The sequence below is a fragment of the Eumetopias jubatus genome, unplaced genomic scaffold, assembly GCF_037043125.1.
Source record: "Eumetopias jubatus isolate StellerSeaLion01/CBP00866 unplaced genomic scaffold, mEumJub1_p1.0 scaffold_8, whole genome shotgun sequence".
Classification (NCBI taxonomy): domain Eukaryota; kingdom Metazoa; phylum Chordata; class Mammalia; order Carnivora; family Otariidae; genus Eumetopias; species Eumetopias jubatus.
Genome location: NW_028274814.1, coordinates 12,988,748 through 13,008,816, shown reverse-complemented (window position 1 = coordinate 13,008,816; position 20,069 = coordinate 12,988,748).

Here is a 20,069-nt window from a genome sequence, read left to right as displayed (position 1 = left end):
CTCACAACCATAAAGGAAAAGATGAACAAAAAACACAAAACAAAGTTTTAGAAATGTATATGGCAGATTACAAAAAACAAGCAAACAAAACAAAATGAGACATATTTGCAATGCATATATCAGGGAATGCATTAATTTCTTTAATTTTCCATAAAAAAATAATTAAAAACTAGAAGTTCACAGAAAAAGAAATACAAACGGTCAGTAAATAAGTGGAATGATGCTTGGACTTTTTCATAACTAAAGAAATTCCATTTAAAACAGACATATGTTAGGGGCACCTGGGTGGCTCAGATGGTTAAGCGTCTGCCTTCGGCTCAGGTCATGATCCCAGGGTCCTGGGATCGAGTCCCACATCGGGCTCCTTGCTCAGCAGGGAGTCTGCTTCTCCCTCTCCCTCTGCCTCTCCCCCTGCTTGTTCTCTCTCTGTCTTTCTTGAAAATGAATAAATAAAAAATCTAAAAAAAAAAAAAAACAGACATATATTAGATTTCACTTATTAGAAGTCTAGATAGTATTGGCAAAGATGTAAGGAAATAGACATTCTCCTCCATTGCTGGTAGGAATGTAAATCGGTGCAACTTTGCGGGACAATTTGCCACTATAATTCCCTTTCAAAGAACTTATCCTATGGATATACTCATAAATAGATGTTGCCCAAAGTATACCAAAATATGTATGTATAAATGTATAAATAAATATGAATACAAATATATATGCATACATTTACTGCAACATCAAATTCAAGGCTGGAAGCATTCCGTGTCCATGACAAGGAAAATAGTTAAGTATATGATGATGCAGTTATAGACAAGAATAACAAAGCTGTTTAACAATGAATGAAGCTGCTATGTAAATGCTTAATGGGGAAGGCTCTCCAAAAGATATGGCTCATTTCCTTTCATTTCTTGGCTCATGTAGATTGGCCTTATATAATTTGACTTCTGGAAAGCACCCTGCTTATCTCCTTTTTTGTTGTTCTTTTTAATAGTTTTATTGAGATGTAATTCATATGTCATACAATTCACTCATTTAAAGTGTACAAATCAGTGGTTTTTAGTATATTAACAAAATTGTGCAACCATCACCCCATTTTTTTTCTCCCTTAACTTAAGTCCCGTGGCCATTAACAGTCACTCCCATTACCAACCAGCAGCCCTAGACAACCACTAATTGACTTTCTGTTTCCATAGATGTGCTTATTGTGGACCTTTTATATAAATGGAGTTATACATACACACCTAAGAGTGGAATCTCTGGGTCACAAAGAAACTCTTATGTTTTGAGGAACTGGGAAAATGTTTTTTCCAAAATGGCTATGCCATTTTACACTCTCATCACAATGCATGAGTGTTCTAATTTCTCCAAATCCTCACCAACACTTACTATTTGTTATCCTTTATTTTGATGATCCCCTTGTGTGTGAAGGGATAGCTCATTGTGGTTTTGACTTGCATTTTCATGATGTATGTTGAACATCTTTTCAGGTGCTTATTGGCCATTTTCATATCTTTTGGTTAAATGTCTAGTTAGAACCTTTGCTCATTTTTCAATTAGATTATTTATCTTTTTATTATTGGATTGTAAGCGTTCTTTATATATTCTGGATACAAATGCCTATCAAGCATATGATTTTCAAATATTTACTCTTATTTTCTGCATTGTCTTTTCACTTTTTTCATGGAACCATTTGCAGCACAAAAAGTTAGCTTTGTTGAACACCAATTTATCTATTTTTTTCTTTTGTCATTTATGCTTTGATGTTGTATCAAAGAACATTTAATCCCTGGTCAGAAAGATTTGCTTCTATGGTTTTTTTTTTTTTAGATTTTATAGTCTTAGCTCTTTAGATCTATGATCCATTTTAATTTAAGTTTTACTTAGGGGAAAGAAAGGGGTCCCACTTCATTCTTTGCATGTGAATATCCAGTTAATTCAACACCATTTGTTGAAAAATCTATTCTTTCCCACATTGAATTATCTTGCCAGTATTACCTACTGAATATTCTAGAGTCAAATGTTGATTGATAGTTGATGAATTTTTATGACTTTTTCATTAAGCAAAAATTTTCTTCTTTGTGAGTGAATTTACAGAGAATTTACATTACATTTCATGAAAAATTTACCACTTAACTTTTTGTTACCCTCCAGTTTTCAGACACATTTGTCAGTTGTAAGGTTCTGTTCGAATTGAAAAGGCTCAATTTGAAAGGCTATATATGTTTTTGATTTTTCTCTATTGTAAAATTATGATATCACTTTGTCAGCTGATGATGATGACTTAAATGTTTTTTAGATCCTTGTCATTTAGGTATTGGAGAATTAACTGGAGGGGGGGAAATAGCTCTAGAGAAGGAAAATGGAATTATTGAAGAATTTTATCCTGATTATCAGATTATCATAATCACAGCTACTGTTTATTGAGCACTTACTCTTCACTACATATATTATCTGATTTAATCCTCGAAGCAACCTATTTTACAGATTAGGAAACTAAGATTATAAAGAGTCAGTAATATCCCTGAAATCACACTATTTATAGATGGTAGAGCTGGGCTTCAAAGCCAGGTCTACCTGAATTTCAAGTTCAAACGGTGCCCAGCATTACAGATGACTCATGCTGAAATTCGATAAAATGGCATCATGTCCTAGGAGAATAAATTCATGTATTTGTCCAGATAAAAGACAACTCTTTTACCTGATCTAGGCAGACCAGTTAGCAAATTCATAACTTGTTAAATGCTTCAAACAAGCACACTTCCCCCTTCCGCAGAGCTTTTTCCTTATCCCAGGCAATCAGAGGTAACGAGAAACTGTGGTTCATGTTGGCAGCCTATTTGCTTCTCAGCTGAATCTCAGTCGCAATTTTTTTCTTCCTATGAGACCAACTTCTGATGAAGACAGAAAGCATGACGTGGAAAAAACTCCTATTTCAACTCTGGAAGGGAATGCAGTCCCATTTCCTATTGGTTTTGCATGTTCAACTCTATGGAACAATCCTAGAATCAGATGTTGATCAAATAGCATATTTGCATATGCATATGCATAAGCAATTTTTTAAAAGTTGAAAATGAAAAAAGATGCGACTGAATATAGAAGGTAGTTTGGGGTTAATTCATTGATGAAAAGACAGAAAAACATTTTCATTGACTGTGCAAATGAGACTGCAAACCACAGATTAGTGTTAGGGCTTAGCCCTTGGCATTAAGGCATCTCAGTATTAAGTGTACCGCAGAGTGAAAATTTTATATCGGGTGGAGGAGTAAAAGTGTAGGTTGTGAAGGACTGGGCTTGAATCTATGTTCAACAATTTCTAAGAAGCTAGCCTTGGAGAAATTACAAAACTCCAAATTTCAGTTCCTTGTCCATAAAATGAAGGTGATATGAACTGTTAAATATGTAGTCTGATGCAGAGATCAGGGGCCTGGGCTTCACACTTCTTTATATCAGGGTCCAAATCCTATTTCTTTCCCTTATCAGCTGTGTGATATTGGATAAACAGGTAGCCTCTCTGAACCTCAGATTTTTCTTCTACAAATGGGATTATTAATATGAAGGGTTTGTGAAGATTAAGTGAGATAACATGCATAAAACACATAAAAGTAAACTTGGCTCATACTCTATGCTAAAAAATATATGCACCATTTGTTTATTATCATTATTGTACCTACTAGGTGAGACACCTACTATAATGCCTACCATGTAGCAGGAATTCCGTACAGATTACTCCCCTCTCCTCACTTTTAGTTTGAAAGAATATTTGTGTTTAATGATTATCCTTCCCCATGAAGACAGGCATTTTCCCTTTGGCCATAAGGTAATTGTAGAAAACTTCTGGCTCCTTTCCATGAGTTCTGGGTGTAGCTGTGTTATTACTTTCTGCTTAGAAGTATTATCAGTTTAATTACTCAAAGCCCATTGCAGAAAGTATGCCTTTCCTGGGTCAGTGACTCACATAGCTGATACACACAGAAGTAAAGGAGCTGGGGCAATGGCTTGCTAGCACCCCTTCTCCCTACATGGAAAATGTGCATTTTCAATTAAGAATCTCCGTGGAAGCCACTGGCTCCAGAGGCAGAGACTATTTTTACCAGGAGAAGTCAGCCCCTAAAACTTTCTTTGCCAGCTGATTTTACCACAACTTCACTCCTCTTGTCTGGTTCCCCACATCCCTTTCCAACTGGAAATGAGAACTACTTTCAGGGAAATGCTTGGAGGCAGGCAGGCAGGCAGGACACGTTTTATAAAAAGCAAGTATCTGAGATTAAGATTTCAACCTGCTGTCCCTGCAGCATCTCCTTCCAGCTTTTACTTTCTATCCCAAAATGAAATTAGAAATACTGAAAGTTCCCTGGAAAATAAAAAGGAAAAAGAATGAAGCACTTCCTTGGTTCTGATTAAAACGCACAGGCCAATGCTTCTTTAACTTCCTTGTATGAGTCAAAAGGAACTCAGATCATTTATCAAGGTAGAGATGACTTCCCGTGGAAGATGCTCTTGGTGGGAGGAGATGTGAAGATCAACTATCCTTAGCTAACTTTGAGACTCCAACAATGATACTCTGAGCCTCACATGTTCAAAGGCCCCCACGCTACCACTGAACAACACATCGTATTGTGTTTGAGCTCCTGGAGTAAAGAATTTCTGTTCCTTTGGCTTTCCTTCACTTTTGAAAATGTTACAGTGGATCCCTGTTAATATGAATGACTTATCTGGAAATAGAGATGATTTTGCATGATTGTTAGGATCCCATGCCTAATTCCTTCTTTGATCCATTGCACCCACTTTCAGACAACTTATCAGAGTTAGCCATGCAGATTCTGGAAACTCCCCTGTCTATGTAGGGACTGCTCCCACTAGCATTCTGTGCCTATCTTTTGACTCATCATCCACAGATCCGGAATGACTTCAGAGGCTCCCAGCTTAATGTCAGAATTTAACCAGATCACCCAGTTGCACCCACTCATTTTTAGATGAAGGATTGAGTTGAGGATTAGGGAGATAAAGCAATAATCCACAGTCACCCAAGCAGCTTGTGGCAAAACCGAGACTAGAAATCAGGATCACTTTTCATCATTCCAAACTGTCCCTCTTCTTGTTATGAAGCATTGGGAGTTTACTGAGTAGCAGTTTAGCTGGACATATTCTTGCTCTACAAGATTGTAAATGGTCTATTCTCAAATGAACTGCAACTGTTAAATTGTTAATAACAATTTAGGTATATTAAAATATGATAATTTGTGCCCAAAGGCACAACTCCTATTTCTAGGCAGATGACACATACATCTATGCCAAAATTCTCCCTCTTGACTTAGGCTCACGTAATATTTCATATACAAGATAATATTCCTTAATACTCAATCAGTGCCTATTTAATGAGTATCTCCTGTACGCTCAGCCCTCTTCTAGGTGCTGTAGAGATTAGAGGGGAAAAAAAGTTGTCAGTACAGATTTAGAAGACTAAAGATGCCTATGGAGGAAATACACAAGAAGTTAAGTCCAAAGGCTCTGGCTCTCAAAAACATGCTGGATCCTAAAGTATCAGTGGCTGTGGGGGGCAGAGATTTGATGTAGAGTCTTACTGAGACAATGTTATATCACGCTGCCCAGGTCAAGGGAAAACTCCTGATGTTTCAAGATGAAAAATGCTTTACATTGCTTAAATCAAGACTCTGTGTGTGGGTTTAATTTGTATGAAAGGAGTACGGGAGCTAAGTCATTTGTAGTCAGAGAGCTAATAAAACCCCATGAGACACCACTTTCTTTCTTAGCAGAATAATAGCTGAAAGTTAAAGATGATTATGACTTTTAGTCTGTGAGCTTTTCTGCTGACAGAGATCTTTTTCATGTGTGTGTTATATCTAAATGGAACGATGGATGTCCTTGGAAAAAATGTTGCCTCTGGAATTAGCTTCTTCTTGGTTCCATAAGGATGATTTGTGACTCGAGGTTCGAAAAGAATTTTGATGTAGTTGTAAGAAGAGAAGCACATCTTGAAATGGTTTCCAAGTTTGTCAAACTTCTTTTCTTTAATGAATTAAATGCCGTCTTCCAGCCCTAGCTCTTAGAATGTTATAAATTTATGTAACTCTGAAGTTTATAAAGGACTTGCATTCCCCCACTGAGAGAGGAAGAGGGCCGGTATCATCATTATGTTCATGTTAGAGATGAAGAAACTAAACTTCAGAGACGTTAGGTGACTTTCCCAAGGTTATACAGCTAATAAGTGGCAGAGTTAGATGAGAAGAGAAGTCTTCACTGATTCCATCCAGTGCTTTCTGTCACACACTAAATTAGGCCTAGCATTAGAAGGAAGGAAGGGGAAAGTAAGTAATGAAGGCAAGGGTTAGGACTGATGAGATACTTGCTAAGGTAACCCAGCTTCCGCAAAGTAAAACAGTTGGAAAAGAAAATTGGCTCCATTTTTATATGTTCTAAGGCCGTCACCAGTGTTATATAAAATGAAAAATTAATGAACACCTGTAAAAGATTTCATTGCCCCACTCTCTGGGGCCACAATTTAAAGTTAATGTTATTTTCTGTATTAATAGCTGCTCCCAGTGATGTTTCCTTTTAAATTAATGCAGATGCCAGGCAATTTGGAAGAGACCAAATAGACCAAGAGGAGCAACTCACATTGCTCACTCAGCAGCCCTCTCATTTGAAAAGAGAGCTTCAGGAGCAGTTACTACCTGTGGGACCTTTCTGGCGGTCATTAGATGCACACAAGCTACTCCTTAAGAATAACATCCTCTATTTCTCATCCTTTGGAAAACTTGTGGGCTCCTAGTAATTGTAGAATAGAATTCCATTACCGCAATACTCCCACTGAGTTTCTCTTCCACTCTTCATTTTTTAAACATTTTCCTTAAACATGACTGCTTGCTCCAGCATTGGTAAGGGAGTGGGATGGCACGATCTGCTCATAAAATGGTAATGATCATCATCGGGGTGATTGCAGATGAAGAATGATAACGTCCTCAGTCTGAGAGCCTAGGCTTAGCATTCGGAGGCATCCTCAAGATTTTGCAAACTCTCCAAGTCATGTCTTTATTCTGGAAGAACTGAGGCTGCAGCCCACCCCGCTTTAGCCTTCAGCCTGACCTCCCTCAAGGAAAGAGAACCTCCTAAATGTTCCCAGGTTCATGGCTAACCCCCTCTCATCAGAGACATAATTATTTCTCTGGACAGGAAACAAGGGAAATGTGTGGGTGTCTTTTTGACACTGGTTTTAAGTTATTCTGATAAATTAGCTTAGAGTAGAATTCCTCAAGTGCAGTGAACATTTCATGTTGAATTCATGTCGGGCTTTTGTATGTGCCTGCTCCCTTTCCAGTTAATCTCTAAGTTTGCTTTTGAAGCACAACAAAATGGAGAATTAATGAAGTAGCTGTAGAAATAAGCCTCCTATAGGCACCCCATATATATATATATATATATATATATATATATATATAATGTACACATGCTACTGTATAAATATACACTAATACACAAAAAAACCATTTTAATCTATGCATAGAAAATGCAAAGCAAATGTGAGATAACTATAAATAGGAGTTGTATTTTTCCTTTAAAAGATCATCTTAAGTCTTTCCTTAACCAAGGTTTTAAAGTCTTTATGAGGTCATTGGACTAACCATTGTGTTCTAATTGCTGTTTTCTCTCTAATGACCCTGTTGGCATATGGTAGGGAGGTCAATCTTAATGTGCTTTATAGACAGTCCCTGACTTAGGGGATGGTTCAACTTACAATTTTTTGACTTTACATGGAATGAAAGCAATACGCATTCAATAAAAACTATCCTTCGAATTTTGAGTTTGGATCTTTTCCTGGGCTGGTAATGTGCCTTATGACATTCTCTTGTAATGTTGGGCAGTGGCAGGGAGCCTCAGCTCTGTCAGCCACATGAGCACCAAGGTAAACAACCAATACACTCACAACCATTCTGCACTCACACAACCATTCTGTTTTTTCACTTTCGGTGCAGTCAATAAATAAATAAATAAATATAAATAAATAATATCTCATCAATAAATCAGATGAGATATTCAAATGCTTTTTATAAAATAGTCTATGTGTTAGATGATTTCGCCCAACTGTAGGCTAATATAAGTGCTCTGAGCACGTTTAAGGTAGGCTAGGCTAAGCTGTGATGTTCAATAGGTTAGGTGTATTAAATGCATATTTGACTTAATATTTTCAATTTACAATGGGCTTATTGGGACATAACCAATTGTAAGTCAAGGAAGATCTAATCTTGAATTATTTCTACTTGCTTGTTACCAGAGTAGCAAAGGGAGCTGGGCACATGAATGGTGGCAGAGCCTCATGTTCCTAAATACCTGGAATGTCAGGCAAAGAGCAGTGGGATTAAAGACCCAACTCTCTTTCCTTCGAAGGCACGTCTCAAATAAATGACTACACGTCTTGATTAAAATATTCCTGTAAAAAATCAATTTCAACCACAGAAAATAGAAGAGGAGAAAAAATATTATTCTTCCCAACATTCTCTGGAGTTATGGACTCACTTTAATGGAGTCTTAGAAGTAATGTTATAGGTGTTCTCACTGAGTCCCAGAGAGATGACATGTTATGCCCAAGTTTACATAGCCAGTCCCAGTGGGTGGCAGGTCTTATGCTCAAATCCTTCTATGCTCATTCCCATTCTAGAATAATTTATATTTTAAGATGGAGAAGTGTCGGATTCCCAAGGCATGAAAAATCTCACATTTTATGCCCCCTTAAGTTCTTTTTCTCTTCATGCCTTTCTTATGGGAAAATGTACTGAAATAAAGTTTCATATGTGCCATTTTTTTTCTGATTTAAGATTTTTTTTAACATTTTATTGTAAAATGAAATATAGATGCAGAAAACCACACAAAACACAAGAAGAGATTTGAGAACATTCTTGCCGGACCCTCAGCAGATTAGGTGCGATTGCCCTTCTCTGCCCTACTTCTCTCCCCACACTTCCCTGTCCTCTCCCAACTGATGCTTTACTGGAGATTGCTATGAACTCAGAAGGTTGCTATGAACTCCACTCCTTCCTGGGCCCACCAACCCTAATGTCTCTGCATAGGCTCTGCAAAGCTTTCAACCAGGGACATTCCTTTGTTGATCTCAACTGATTTTTTATTTTTGAAAAATATTCTTTGTTTCTTATTCCTCATCTCTTTGTTCTGCTTTCGGGAAGGTTTCTTTAACTTTATCTTCTGATTATCAGTTTTTAAAAAGTGTTGACTATTTTAATTTTATTTTCCAGGAATTATTTCTTACTCATTGATTGTTTCTCTTTTATAGTATCCTGAGTTTATTTTATAGATATGTATTTGCTCTTTCTGTCTGGTGATAGGTTCAAATATATTTCAGTTTTCCCCCATGCTTTGCAGTTTCTCATTTTCCTATGTGATCTTTCTTCCTGGTGTTTGTCTTGGTCTGTCTCTTTCAGACAGGAGGCTTTGCTCAGTGTCTGATGACCTTTGCTGTCTGTCCTGTTTGAGGGGGTTGGGGGCTGCAAACTTAACTGAAGGCTCATGTTGGGAGGGCTGGCTAAAATGCCAGGTGATCTGCGCTGCCAGGTGATCAGGGGACTAATCAAACAAGTGACAGATGGCCTTATCTGGAGACTGTCTCTCTGAGATCTTACGTTTCCTCAGAGCAGAATCATCTAACTTAACTGGCAGCCAGCACTCCGGAAGCAGGACAGGGAAGGTGTCCAAGGATTCCACCACTAAACATGTGGAGTTTCACTTCATCCTGTTTTGAGTTCTTCTCTCTCTGACAGTCCTTCAGTCTGCCTGGTGCTCTGAGTCCTGAGTCATCCAGAGAGTATACTTCAGCCTTCGTGTGGGCGGGGTGTGTTGTGGGGTGGGTGGCTAGAGAAGGAAGGGGGTAGACATGTTGTAAGGCATCAGAGAAACCCACTGTTCTTTCAGCCATCCCTCAGCTTTGGCCTTGTTCCCCTTCAGTATCTCCCCACAACCCCACTTCCACCCCACCTTCCTGCTTGCTGGGTGCTTCCAAGAGCTTCACGGTTTTGCAGGGAGAATTAGCGGGCTGTTTATTGGCATGCCGCTCAGTGGGCACTTGAGCCATAATTCTCCTCTGCTCAATCTGTTACTACTCTTCCATTCTTTTCCTTTCCCAATTTGTGTTAAAACTTCTCCTCCATTGCTGTAGCCTCCAATTTTCCATGTCCATATGCTTAATGCCTCTTTAGGTGTTAAGAAAGAAGGGAGATAAACGGGTGTAGCTATCTTGTTATCTTTAAATCTGGTTTCAATAGGCTACTTTTGCTTTCTCAATATCTCCATAAAGTAACCAGTTATATGGTTCATTGTTCAAGGTTGCTTAAAATGTTTAAGTAAAATTATATTTAGACCAAAGTATAGAGAAATCTTATTTATGCACCAGTGGCTCCTTAAAAAAAAAAAAAAAAAAAGCCAAGAATTTGTTACTTGCTGAGACAGTAATGATTTTAAACTGGTGAAGACATTTATCAATAACATTTATATGAGATTTGTTTTGCCACTTTTTAAAATTATAAGGAAATTTTATTTAACTCAGAGTCATTTTGAATTATAGCATTTTATATTGTCTTTGCTTTAGGGAATATTTTCTTGAAATAATTTTCTTTGAAGTTTTAACAACTTCATCTCAGAATTATAGCCATAGTTTCCTCTTTAGAAAGCCTCCACTAGATTTAGTTAGCCTAAACTTTATCTCATGCTCCTTATACATAAAAGGGCTATTGGTGACCTTTAATTCAGAGGTTAATTTTGATTCCGCAAGGCTTTGTCACATCTATAAGCAAGTGAGGGTTATTTTCAGAATAGATAATAATTTAATAAGGTACAAAAAACTATGTGTTATTCTCTACAAAGACTGCAATATTAGTTTTTTATAATTCAGAGCAACGGATTTGTTATTCTGCCTGAATCACCTACATTTTCCTCCTGGAAATTGATGTCTTTCCTTTCCTTTTATTTTATTTTATTATTTTTTAGGATTTTATTTATTTATTTGACGGAGAGAGAGCGAGAGAGCATAAGCAAGGGGAGTGAAAGAGGGAGAAGCAGGGTCCCTGCTCAGCAGGGAGCCCAATGCAGGACTTGAACCCAGGACCCCGAGATCATGACCTGAGCCGAAGGCAGTCGCTTAACCAACCAAGCCACCCAGGCGCCCCTGATGTCTTTCTTCACACACCCCAGGACCAGCCCTATTTGCAAGCAATCTGTCCTCTAAGTTACTTGCAGGCCTCCTAACCCAGCAGAGAACTGTACATGGCCCTGAACTTTTCATTACAAGTCATTTCTTGGGTTTACTCATGAAAGTTCCAGTTAAAATGCAAACATATTAGTAACATTTTCAGCTACTGCTATCTTGGGGTATTTAGGACAACTGAATTCCACAGGGCCATAGGATAGGTAAGTTGTAATGGGACCAAACCAAAAAGCAATGATGGAAAACATTATCTAGCTCTTGCAGAGGTGAGAGGTAGAGAGGAAGTGGGAATCCCTCAGAGCTGTTTGAGATGGAAGGGGCTGCTTTTTAAGGGTAGTGAGCCATGCTCCTGAATTATTCATGCAGATGCTAGAGGAAATCTGGCAGAGATGCTATAATAACTATAGCTCCCCTATAGTTATGTAGCACACAACTATTTTCAAAATGTTTTAATATCCATTATCTCCTTTCCTGGACTGTCAATAATCCTCTGAATCTTGTGAAGTAGAAGTTATAATTTATAAAGAAGGACACTGGGTACCAGAAAAACAGTGTGACCATTCCCAACATCACACCCCTGATGATAAAAAGTGGAACCAGCATTAGGATCCAAGCTTCCTGACTCTAGGCTGGGGCTCTTTGCTAGACAGTGTTTTTCAAAAGATCCCCTAAAATACTCATAACTACAGTGGAAATGGCCAGTGAGCCCCAAAGTCGAAAAGTGTAGTCTCAAGAGGCCTAAAGTAAGTGTGACATTTTCTCAGAAGTCTTGTTTTATCTTAAAAAACAGTGAAGGTTTGTGTTTCACTGTGTATTACTCTGTTTTTTCTTTGTAACAAGCAACTTCAGTGATCTCAGGGCTTAAGATAGTCAATTTCTATTCTCACTTATGGGTCTTTGGGTTGACCATGACTGTGTAGGCTTGGCTAAGATAGGCCCAACTTGACCCTTGGCTGTGTGTGGGGTTCAGCTCTGCTCCAAAGGTCTTCTCATTCCCTTCAACCAGCAACGGCCCAAAACAGATCAGAAGAACAAGTGGAAAGAAGTAATGCCTCTTAAGGCAGCTGTCACCCCCCAGCCTCCTTCTGATAGCTGAAGCATGTCATATAGCTGAGCCTAAAATCAGTAGGGCAAGATGTATATTCTGTTTGCTCTACTGTACTGCAAAGTCACATGACAGAGGAAATGAAAAATTGAGAAAAGTAATCCAATCAACGACAGCTGTCCCTCTTGGACACAATTATTTACCCCCACCTGTAAAATATATTCACCTCCACCCTAAGACTCCACAAAGTGTCTTCTGATCCCAACAGTAGACTTAAAATCCTGAATCCAAATCATGATTGACATGGGTCCAGATGCAACTTCATAAGTTCTGGAGACTTATAAACAAAAAAGACAAGTCACCTGCCCATCCCCTATACCCATATGCACACTACATAATCAGTATGTAATGGTGGAAGAGGCAAAGCTTAGATGCCAAAAACATTCAGCACATCAAGAATGGGAGGCACATAGCAGTTATTAATTCACTGCAATTCTGAAATCCCACTGGGAAAATTTGCCAGGGCAGAGATAAAAGAGTGTTCCTTGATTTGGCCTGGTTTTGCTCCCTGGGAGCAGCCCCCAGTACAATGTTGTCCATTGCTCTTGGCTGTACCTGCCAGAAAGTCCTTCCTTCTTGATCATCTTTCATGGCCACATTTGAAAAGGGTTGTGGTGAATATGTTCTTCCTGGTAGCTGAGCAGCTTTCCCGGCCTGATTCCTGCCTATTGACTCTTGGTTGCCCTTAAGTCTTTTTATAGCCAATTATAGGTTCTTTTAATTAAGTCTGACAGTAGTTCTGCCAATATAATTATCTCAAAAGCTTTGCAGTTTTCCATGTATTTGATTCCAGTCAATCCCATGTGCCAAAGCCACACCCACCATTCTTTTTGGACATAGATCTTTCTATAGACTTAATTATAAGTTCTTTAAGCTTAATAGACTTCTAGGGGACCATACCTTTAATCTATGTAGAAACTATTTTCTAGTTAAAACCTTCCCTAGGAGCCATTTTAATCCTTTCAGGTGTCTTTAAAAGGTGTGACTACCAGAGTCTTGAGTCTTGAGTTAGTGTTTGCCTCGAGAGTGCATTTTAATGACAGTGCCCTGGATGAGATCTTTTCCTGAGGCAGCGTCTTAATGGCTTCATCTTTGAGTTGATAGGAAACAGTTTCATTTTCCAACCCCTCAAGTCCTCAAATCTCTGAGCTTTCTATTCTATTTTGTAAACCGGTCTTTTCTGAATTCTTACCTTTCTTATAGTACCTTACCAAAGGAGCCAGCTCATTCTAGCAATACTTTGCCTCAAAACTCTCACCCAATGCCACAGGTTATTATGGATCTTTTCTGAGTTTTGAGTTTTACCATAGAGGACAATCTGACCAAATGGTTTGTCAGTTACATATCAGAGGTCACAGTTTTTCCATTATCCTATAATGATTTCCTTACTTCCTGTCTCCTGATCTCATAGCCAGTGTTGTAGAGATTTGTTACTAACATTCTACTTTTAGCTACCAATTCCTGTATTATCAGTGTTTGCCATGTAACAAACAAAATCAAAATCTCAAGGGGTAAAAGAGCAAGTATTTTTCTTCTTTATGGCTCTCCAGTTTTGCTTTAGGCTTTAGGTTAGGTTCAAGCCGACTCCACATACCTCCTCATTTCCTTTGGACCATGTGGCAGAAAGAGGGGAAGAATTGAGACAGTCTAATTTATCATGCATTTCATAAAGTATCTTTGTTTTAATGCAGTTATTAAAATATTGTTGTCCTGAAGACGTCAAGTAAAATCAATATTCTAGGATTATTCCTTCCATTTATTATGGCTTTAAATACTCCTGACACTCTACCAAGTGCCTCTTAGAGGTACATGTTGTCCAATTTGGAAAGCAGAGCTTCATAAAACTGTGCCTCAAGCATTGGAAGGGACAATGGTCCAATAAGGATATTCTGATTCTATGACAAGGGATGGAGTGGAGGGCTGTGAAGGACACTGAATACTTTATTCAATTCATAATTTTGCCTTAGGCTGGTCTGAGTCAAATTATGTCACTTCTGAAATGTAGCCTCACATGCTCCTTGTCTTCTAGCAACAAAACTACAAGAAAGACAAAATGAATTCAAGAGAAAGTCTTCCCTTGAAAACATGTACAGATTGTTGCCTATGTGTACTAGAAAAAGAAAATACAAGAATACAATGTCCTTTTACTCTTTCATTCAACAAATATCTTTGACATATCTATTTTGTGTCAGATAATGGTGCTTGTGGCTAATGATATGATTATGCAATGGCTAACAAAGTGTGGTCTAGGGACCCTGAGTGTCCTGAGAAATTCCCAGGGGGTCTTCAAGAACCAAACTATTTCCATGACAATACTAAAAAGTTATTTGTATTTTTTGGTCTTGTGTTTAGTATCTTAATAGAAGGTAAAGAAGCTATTGCCTATTATGCTAGACATTTAATAATATTTTCAAAAATGTAAAACAATACCACTCTTCTCGCTATTTTTAAAAAAATTTTTAAGTAATCTCTATGCCCAAAGTGGGGCTCAAACCCACAACCCTGAGGTGAAGAATCACATGCTCTACTTCTGAGCCAGCCAGGCATTCCACTATTTTTTGCTTTATTTTGGAAAAGTACAGTCATTTTTTCCTAAGAAATATTATATTTAAGTTAATATGTAAGATTTTATTATTGTTACTTTTGAATGAATTAATAAATTAGCACTGTTAAGTGTTCACAATTTTATTTTCCCATATGGTGAATATTGATGGATAAACAAAAGTTCCCATTCGTATCCTCAAAAAGTTTTAAGATTGTAGAGGATCCTGAGACCATTTACCATGAGAGTAAATGAAAGCAGCATGGCTCCTTCCCATTTGGAGCTTGCACCGAATTTTCTGCAGACCGCCCAGCAACACTTACTCCCGCTATGCACCACCTACTATCACAGGGGCTGGAAGCCTGAGAACTCATTTCCTAGAACCCCTTGCCAGGAGGGTCCCAGATTAGATTCTGCCAATGAGATGCATTCTCACAAAATTTGGAAACTAGAAGCCAAATCTTTACTCCATGGGCAGGTGTCCAGCCTGCAGCAGATGTGAGATTTTTCAGCAGCTCTGGGTATTGCTATAATCACTGGTTTCAGTGATTCATGCAGCTATGATTATCACCAATAGTTTTAGAAACTTCCTGACTTTCTTGAAGCTAGTGGCAAACTTTAATTGCTCTCCTTCTACCTTTTTGACATTTTTGCAACCATGAAATTCCTTTATTTATGTCCCTTTCTGCTCAGAACACCTGGAGAGATTTTGTCTTCCCGAACCAGTTAGTTTGTAGTTAGAAAGTCAAACAAAGACCAAATCAACAAATAAATTATGAAAGACACACACAGACTATGATAAATACCATAAGAGAAATAAGTGATTGTTATAATATAGAGTAAGAATAGAGGCTTTACCTTAGGTTACAAATGTATATGTGAGAACTATATAATCTGTTCATTTATGTTGGTGATTACAAACATTTATTTTCTAAGAAGTCATGCAGGTTTTTTCTTTAAGTTTCAAGGCATGAGGAAATAAAATCATAAAATTATATTGGAAAAGTGACATCGACTTTAAGAAATTAATACCAGTGTTCCTTGTCACAATGATTTGTGAATGTGTTACAGAATTTTACAGATCTTACCATATGGAAATGTTTTACACAGAAATTCTTGGGAACATAATTTAGAATCTTGTTACATAATAGCTTGATATAAAACATTGATTTGCTGATGTGATTAATGAAAAGCAAAATTTCCATTAATTTTTATTTTCATCTCTGAAAAATATTCTACTTCCTTAACTCTTCTGGAAATATCAGCACAATCTAAGTCCTATGAAACACAACTTCTAGTGACTGGGTCAGAAACCTGAGGTTGCAGCAATGAAATATATCATACCTCAGCTCTGCAGAAATGAGCAGTGTTCACCACCAGTAATCATTTAGTTAAAATGTTTTACCAAAGTTGTAAGGAAGACATAAAATTTGCAGCTATATTCATCAGATAAAATGGTTGCGTGTGTGTGTGTGTGTGTGTGTGTGTGTGTGTGTGTGTGTGTGTTAGAACCAGATATCTCTGAGACTTAAAGCTGTCTTTTAAGGTCTTTAAGATAAAAGAATGTGACACAGAGGTGCACATGTTTATCATTAGAAAGAGCAATAGAAGTCAAATACCACACCAGTTCATTTTCCAGATTTCAAAAACTGATAGGGCTAGTGACTTGTCTACGGACAGACTGATCCGGAATGCAACTACGGCCTTGACTCTAGGGCAGTTAATGCAGCCCAAGACCCACTGGCCATGGAGAATTCCCAGAGCTCAACGCTCTGGAATTTTTCTTATGAAAACAATAGATCTTTGAATCTTTTCCTGAATATAAACTTTACTATAACATTGTAAGTACTTTTGAATAAGTCTACATTCTTTCTCAGAGAGGGTTGCAAGTTCTTCCCATCCCAATCTCACCCCTCAAGAGAGCATTTCCCCCACTTGAGACTTTTAGAGGAAATGGCGTTTAAAGAAAGTGAAGATGAAACTTAAAAGTGTTTTTCTTACGTGTTTAATTAGAGATTCTTATTTAGGAAGGCCGTAATAGAAGGAAATCTGGAATCAGATCTACCTTCACATAACTGTAATTTACTAAGCAAGTAACTCATATCCAATTTGTCCTATAGACCTAAGAAGACAGTGCTAAGCTTCAGGGAAATCTAATTCTGTTGTACACACGAGTAACTGCCAGTTACTCAAGCTTGTTGAGCCTCCGCTCTTCTTTTTTTTTTTTTTTTAAGATTTTATTTATTCATTTGAGAGAGAGTGAAAGTGAGAGAGGTCACAGAGGGAGAAACAGACTCACCACTGAGCGGAGAGGCGGACGTGCGCCTCGATCCCAGGACCCTGAGATCATGACCTGAGCTGAAGTCAGATGCTTAACCGACTGAGCCACCCAGGTGCCCCGAGCCTTAGATTCTTAATCAACAAGACAAAGATGTCGTACCTAATGGCTAGGACTGTAGCAGGGGCTAATCCAGTGAATGAATGGTACATGCCTTGGTCAGTACTGGCACACAGTAAATACATAAAAATAGTAATTCCTTCATGCACTCACCTTGGGCACAAGCTCTGAAAGTAAGTTGATTCTATGTCCACTTTCTCATTCTGTCACATATAATGAGGTTTAGAAGGTACTGAGGAGTTGGGCATGTTGCAAATTTATTTATTGGTATTAATTCATTGGTTATGAGCAATACGAAGAGAAGAGCTATTTGATTAAACGTATTGTCTCCTAACCTCAAGAATGAATCATGGCACATATTTCCCAACTAAGCACGTTCTATAAAAAAAACACCATACAAAGGGAAGAATGAAGGGGGGCGGAATCGGAGGGGGAGACGAACCATGAGAGACTATGGACTCTGAGAAACAAACTGAGGGTTCTAGAGGGGAGGGGGGTGGGGGGATGGGTTAGCCTGGTGGTGGGTATTAAAGAGGGTGCTGCATGGAGCACCGGGTAAAAAGAAAAAAGGAAAAACGAAAAAAAAATCACGATACAAGTCAAGGGATTGGATTTTCCTCTTTTTATTTTTAAATGCTGCTTAAATCTTTCCCTGTTCAGCTTTTTTTCATTAAAGCCTTAAAAAATCATTTTTATCTCTTTCCAGTAAACATTAATATAATATCCTTCAGCATTATTAATAACCTTTTTAAAAAATGAGGTGGTCTTTTTGTTTATATTCAATCCACATTCTTTTCTTCGTTCAGTTTCTATGGGTACCTTTATCCTCTGCTAATGATGAGTCATATCTGTGGGTGCTGAAAAAAGAAGAGGTTATCTAAAATATATTTGAGAAAAGCACATACTTCATTTTTTTCGGAGTTTTCTTTTTTCCGAAAGGAGGCACATTTGTTTAAAGTACCACTAGATTTATAAAAATGAAGTTACTTGAGGAAGAATACAGAGCCATGATCAAATGAAAACTAAGGAAGTGTGTTTTGATTATTTTTTAGTTGTTGCTCTATATCTTTTTTACAAGAGGTTCTGACCAACAGATAGGATGACTGCTTTTTTTTTTAACCTGGTGCAGTGGGTGTTAATGGGTGTTAAGTGGGTGTTAATCAGTTTGTTAACTGATGAATGGAGTGAAAGCCAGAGAGGAAAGAAGGGCCCTAGGGAAACAAAGTAGGTTGTAAGGGTGTAGGAAAGGGTGTTATAAAGGTGCAAAGAATCTTGGAGAACGATCAAATATTCCAAATCCTTTGCTTTATAAATGAGGAAGTTGCAGGCAGGTGAGATATAGTGACAATAAAACTGAGACCTGTCCCTGAAAATTCAAGAGTTACCTATGACCCCATTTGCACATGAAAAGCAAAGTGAGACATGGAAGCCTTCTCTCTGCTTAAATTAGGGTTAGAAGCAGAATTGTCAACTTGTGCTGTGTTGATTGGGTCATCAAACTACTCGGGAATTTTCCTAATTTTTAGCAAAATTTGTGCTTTTGGAACCCAGTGTGTGTCTACGGGAAAGTGAAGGCCAGGCCCCGCAAACCTGCGGCTACCTTTTAAGACCACACACAGCTCAGTTTTGTGTTGAGGAACTACTTTCCTGCAATCCCATTTACATGGGCTTTTCTTGTTTTTCCTGTAGTCTGAGATCGAGTCACTAAAGCATCCAAGAGATGCATGGGCCCGGGTTCAGTGTTTAATGGGAATATCAAAGTACACAGCAAGGTCCTTTAGGAACTTACAATCTAATTAATTAGGAAATAAAGAGTTGAGTGAAAAAGTGCAGTGGCAGATCATGTGCTTGCATGTGTATGAAGCTCTGATTCAGCAAAAGGGGTGACTTCATACACTGACTGCCCTGCGTCTGAGCTCGACCGGGAAATGTAGATAGGTTCTAGATGTGTGCAGAAGACAGGAAACTGCATTTTAGGGAAGGAACAGCATGTGTACCCACTTTAAGTTTATAAAAAAGCATCATATATATCAGGATCAGAAAGGAAAATAATCTGTTGGGAGAGCAGGGATTCATGATGAAGAATTGTTAGACAGGTCTGTTTTACAGGGGCTTGAATACCAACCTGAGGCCCTGGATATTTGTCTCCTTCGATACGACAGTCCTATCCATCACAAGCCAATTATGAAACAGCCTATCCATGATGGAAAATAGAGAAGATAAATTGCCTTGTGATCCATTAACATATGACATGAAGCCAAGTTGCCTGATTTCCCCCAAACCCAATTTTATGAGCTACTCCTCTGGTAAAATTCTTTTCTGACTCTGCAACAATATAGGAGAGTACTCTTTATACCATAACATTGAAACAGATGAGAGCTAGTGCTTTGAGTTGCCCTCCTCGTGTGAATTTATAAGTCTTTATTGTTGTTTCATTGTGGAAATTGTTGAGGCAAATACATATTCAGAAGTATATTCAAAAAGCAAAAACTTATGAAAAGAAGAAACTAAAAATGTAGTGGATCTGACAGAACAACAGAGAAATAGAAACAAAGAGGCTTGAATCGCTAGTACATATATCCGTATTTTGTGTGACGGGACCAGAAGGAGACACAATACCTTGCCTACCCTTTAGCCACCTCTTGAAGGTCAAAATGAGATCGGAGAAAAACAGGAAAATAATGAAAGCTGACAAAGGAAGGGAACTGAAGGAAATCCCTTGGAAGATGCGCATGGCCTGATTTGAGGTTGTGAAGCCACCAGGATAAGGGACGGTCCACATGAGACATGTTTATGT